This window comes from Silene latifolia, chromosome 3, assembly GCF_048544455.1.
Source record: "Silene latifolia isolate original U9 population chromosome 3, ASM4854445v1, whole genome shotgun sequence".
Classification (NCBI taxonomy): domain Eukaryota; kingdom Viridiplantae; phylum Streptophyta; class Magnoliopsida; order Caryophyllales; family Caryophyllaceae; genus Silene; species Silene latifolia.
In genome coordinates, this window is record NC_133528.1 from 43830382 (window position 1) to 43836381 (window position 6000).

The following is a 6000-nucleotide window of genomic DNA, read 5'->3' on the forward strand; positions in this document are numbered from 1 at the left end:
AAGATTTTCACCACGCTCACTAACGAGTTCTCAAAAGCACCGAGGATCGTTACTTATGAGCATACCTGTCGCTTCTTTGATGCGAAACTCCAAAAGGGCCAACCGGTTAGCCCACACATTCTTAACATGATTGAGAATGTCGAGAAGTTGGAGGCACTTGATTGCAAAATCAGTGAGAGCATTGTCATTGACAGAATGCTTCATTCTCTTCACGATGGTTTTGCCCTTTTCAGGGCGAACTACTACATGAATGACTTGAAAAAGAGTCCTCATGAGCTACACTCCCTTCTCGTACAGACCGAGAAGGATATGAAATTGAGTGGGAGCATGAAGCAGGATGTTCTCACAATTTCCAACAAGGGTAAAGGTAAGGGCAAAGCTCCAGGCGACCTACCTGTAGGTAAGCCAAAATTCAAGAAGCCGGGAAACGGTAAGAGTGGGCCCGGTGAGACTGGTGGCTCACAGGGCAAGGCAAAGAGCAAGGGCGGTGACATTGAGTGCCACCATTGTCACAAGACTGGACATTGGAGGAGGAACTGTCCCGTCTACCGTGAGGACATTAAAGCAGGCCGCGTCGTTCCTGTTGGTATGTCATCTTATATTCATATGATTGAGATTAACCATGTAAGTTTCGGAACTTGGGTACTTGATATTGGTTGTGGTTCTCATCTGTGTAATCATTTGCAGGGCCTAAGAAACATCACACCTCTCGGAAAGGGTAATGTGGACCTGCGAGTCGGGAATGGAGCCGAGTTGTTCTCTTTGTCTCGAAGGGAACATATGTAATCCAACTCCCTAGTGGTTTTGAGTTATTTTTAAATAACTGTTACTATGTACCCAGTTTGTCTAAGAACATTATTTCAGTTTCCGTACTTGATAAAGACGGATTTTCATTTTTAATAAAGGATAATAGCTGTATTTTCTCTTTCAATGAAATGATTTATGGCAAAGCGGTTTCCATGAATGGAATTTACATCTTAGATCAAACCACGGAAGTATTACACATGAATAATAAGAAATTAAAGGTTGGTGACAAAGATCAAACCTATCTATGGCATTGTCGAATGGGACACATAAATGAGAAACGCGTAAAGAAACTCGTCGATAATGGGACGATTCCCGCATTCGAATTTTCTACATATGGCACGTGTGAATCATGTCTCATTGGCAAAATGACTCGAGTTTCCTTCAAAGGTGTTGGAATGCGCGCTAGTGACCTATTAGGACTCATACATACAGATGTTTGTGGACCTATGTCAATTACCGCTAGAGATGGCTATAGATATTTTATCACTTTCACGGACGATTTGAGTAGATACGGATATGTCTACTTAATGAAGCATAAAAGTGAGTCCTTTGAGAAATTCAAAGAATAGCAGAACAGGGTTGAAAACCAACTGGGTAGAAAGGTTAAAGCACTCCGTTCAGATCGGGGTGGCGAATATCTTTCAAATGAGTTTGATCAACACCTTAAAGACTGTGGAATCGTTCTGCAGTTAACTCCACCTGGAACACCTCAACTAAATGGTGTATCCGAACGGAGAAATCGAACCTTACTTGACATGGTTCGATCCATGATGAGTCACACGGTAGTGCCTGATTCATTATGGGGTTTTGCTCTTTTGTCAGCTGCTCTTATACTTAACCGAAGTCTGACTAAAGTTGTCGACAAGACTCCATATGAAATGTGGAAGGGAACGGTACCTAACCTGTCCTTTATTCGGATTTGGGGCTGCGAGGCTTATGTCAAGTGGAGACACGAGGATAAGCTCGGCCCGCGATCGGTCAAGACATACTTTATAGGTTATCCAAAAGGAACATTTGGTCATTACTTCTATTAGCCTACCGAACATCGAGTTTTTGTTGCGGCTAGTGCGACCTTCTTAGAGAAAGAATTTCTCGAGAACAAGACAAGTAATAGAACCTTCGAGCTGTCGGAGATTCCAGAACCAACAACCGAAGAACAGATGGAGGAAGTGGTTCCTCCAACTGATGATACGGTTAATATTCCTGAGGAACCTAGGAGGTCGGGTAGAGTCTCTCATCCTCCGGACAGATACATTGGTATGGTCGAGGAGAATGACGTTTTACTCCTAGAGAGTAATGAACCCGCTACCTATAAAGGTGCTATGGCCTGTTCCGACTCAAAGCTATGGCTCGAAGCCATGCAATCCGAGATGGAATCTATGTATGAGAATGACGTATGGGATCTTGTTGATTTACCTAATAAGGTAAAACCTCTACAGTGCAAATGGCTTTACAAAATAAAGTGTTCTGTAGACGCGCAACCAGATACCTATAAGGCACGACTAGTGGAAAAAGGTTTAACTCAAGTGCACGGATTGCATTATGATGAGATTTTTGCACCTGTAGTCATGCTACGTTCCATTCGGATAATCTTAGCGATTGCCGCATTTCATGACTATGAAATTTGGCAAATGGATTTAAAAACCGCCTTCTTAAACGGTTATTTGGAGGAAGAGTTGTACATGGTGCAACCCGAAGGTTTCATAGATCTTGAACATCCTAAGAAAGTATGCAAGCTTAAGCGTTCCATTTATGGACTTAAGCAAGCTTCTCGGAGTTGGAATCATCGTTTCGACCAGGTGATAAAAGAGTATGGTTTCACTCGATCGGTCGAAGAACCATGCTTATATATCAAGTCGAGTGGGAGCAAGATTGTATTCTTAATATTGTATGTCGATGACATACTCCTGATTGGGAATGACATCCTCTCCTATCTTCGGTTAAAGAATGGTTGAAGAACCATTTCCAGATGAAAGATCTGGGTGAGGCACAACGCATTTTGGGAATCCGTATCTACCGAGATAGATCACGACGGACGTTATCACTTAGTCAGTAGTCTTATTTGGATAAGATTCTTGAGAAGTTCAGCATGACCAACTCCAAGAAGGGGAACCTTTCAATGACGTCTGGGATGCAGTTGAGCAAGTCTCAGTCACCCACGACGCCTGAAGGGATTGAGCGCATGAGTCGTGTTCCTTATGCATCTGCAATAGGATCAATCATGTATGCCATGATATGCACACGTCCAGACGTGGCATATGCATTGAGTATGACGAGTCGGTACCAAAAGAATCCAGGTGAAACACACTGGATAGTTGTTAAAAATATCCTCAAGTACCTACGGAGGACTAAGGATGGGGTATTGACTTATGGAGGCGATACTAAGCTATGCGCAATCGGTTACGCAGATGCTAGCTTCCAAACGGATCGAGATGATTCAAAATCTCAGTCCGGGTTCGTCTTCACTCTTAATGGTGTTGCGGTCAGCTGGAAGAGTTCCAAACAGAGTGTTGTAGCAGATTCTACTACTGAATCCGAGTACTATGCCGCTTCGGAAGCAGCTAAGGAAGCTATATGGATGCGTCAATTCTTACAAGGACTTACGATAGTTCCTAGTTCGAATGACCCGATCACCATCTATTGTGACAATAGTGAAGGAAATGTAGATTCATATACATGTTAACATACTCTTATATGTCTAAATAATTTGTCATAAAATTAATTACGGATCTTATGCATGCAAACAATAATATAAATAGAGGAGAAATCATGTCCTTACATAGTAGATTTCGGCTATTAGGGCACAAGAGAGATCACCTTTCTCTTCTTGTTCTTGAGCTTTTCCAATGGAAGAATAAAGATCTAAGTGTAAGATCTCTCCCTATGTATTATACCCAAGGCTTAACACTTAATCTAATTAATATTACAATACTAGTATAATATTAATTTTAGTAGAAAATTGAACCAAAAACTTTTATAAAACTCTTATAAATTTCGGTTTTTAAGAGAGAAGAAGAGAGGATTTTTCTTCTCACTAGAACTTGTGTTTTGGATGAGTGAATGGAATGGAAATAATACACTACCTTTAGTATATTATTAGGCAAAATTAAAGAAAAACAATGATCACATTTGCTTCCCCAAAACCGTGTAAGAGGAGCTTTAGGGTGAGCCAATGCATGGAGAAATTGTTCTTCACAAGGAACAATAGGCTTGCATGGCTAGGTTTCCTTTTAATCATTGTGTTTTCCACTAATTACAAGCAACATATAATTAGTATAAACCCTTCTAATTTTCGGCCCATTCTATAATATGGATTCCATATTATTTTTGTCAATTGTCTATATGTTACATGTCACATGTCACATATATTTGTTATGTATTTTTAACATATTAAAAATCAACGTATTAATAAAAATACGTCACATACAAAAATTGACTTAGTAATTTCATATTTACTTGTGCCAAAAATTTTACCAAATTATAAATCACAACTGATTGTATTTATAACAATTCATTCAATTTAATTGTTACATTAAACAATTATTTCATCCGAGTAATGATACAATTCAATTACTCAGACCGTATCTCATTTAATCACATTTCAATTTGATACGTAAATTTTACTTCCAAAATCGTCCGTCAATTTTCAAGTAATTTAATTAACTCGTAACATTATACGATTAATTAAATAATCAATTAAGAGTATTGCCCTTTAGGTATGACCTAGGGGGTCAACTGATCACCACCGTCACACGACAGTAATGTCAAACTCTAGTCAGCCAATCATTACCGATATATGTTGACCAGTTGACAGTAACAATATTACTTCCCAATTGTATTCATTTTAATGAGACTTAAACATGTGATCATCATGATCAACAGTCGTGATCGCATTATTGTCGGAGGACACATATTCCAACAATCTCCCACTTGTCCTCGACAAGTGTGCGTCACCAATTCTCTTGTCCTATTACTATCTCCCACTCAATGCAAGGTGTCTTTCAGGTCGTACTTGCAAGTGATCATATCGAGAGTGGTTTCCTCGATCTGGAGAATAACTGATTGACCGGACTTATCTGTCATAGATACTTTCCGAGCGTGGCCACGCATTTTCGATTCATTACTCCTCGAGTGGCCCCGAGATATTGTTATAACCCCGACTAGGGGTGGACAATTCCTATCGCACTCATTCCCTTCGACTAGCCACACCATCATAACCCAAAATATGCCCATTTGACCCCATTTACGAAGGTCGTAGTAACACAAATCAAAGTTAATCTGAAACTGTGCCATCTTAGGTGAATAGTCTTTAGTCAAAAGAATCGACTCATTCGAATACTATAGTAGCTCTCGCCACGACCAGGCTATATAAATTTGCCAGAACTCTATAAGCGGTCATTAGGCCCGACAAAATGTTCCTAACGATCGCCTATGTGATCGACTAGTCATCTCACATGATGATATGTATGGCACTTGAACTTGCCATCAATCGCCTCACACTCTAGTCACTTCGAGACGTCACCTCATATAAGTAACTATGGGCAAAAACAATGTTAATCCATGTTCACTTTAACGGGGTTCAATTGTCTCTACAACCCGTTTGGATATAACAATGTACAGGGTGAGTTAAGAATAACTCATACGACAAATGTCGACATCATACTTGGGTAGTCAATATCATATTGCAACCTTGTGATGTTTATCATAAGTGTAAACACTTATTGATTGCAATAGAAGTTTAACATCCCATGTGTCCATGTGTTCAAACTTCTTACACTTGCATTTTCCTTCACATTCATGTTTTCTCTCATAGCATGAATCTTACCAAGTGCACATCAAGGTTCTCGACCTTGGTTTTGGTTCTTTAATTTGAAAGAACTTTCTTATCGCTCATCTCATAACGAACGAATTTGCGATGAATAATACAACTTGTACTGATCAAGTGTTCCATCCACACACAATGCACTAGGTATATGTTTTGTAGAATCTTGTAACAATTTACAAGATTATTCAACTTAGCACTTCTCACAAGTCCTAGCTTTACTAGGAAAGATTGTTTTTGAATAACTTCTTATTCAACCAAGCATCTTTCCAAAGCTTCTCATTTCTCTTTCTAGCTCGAAAGTTTTAGGATTCTCATAAATCCTTACCTGTGTTCGGATTTCATATATATGTGCAACCTATTGTCACATA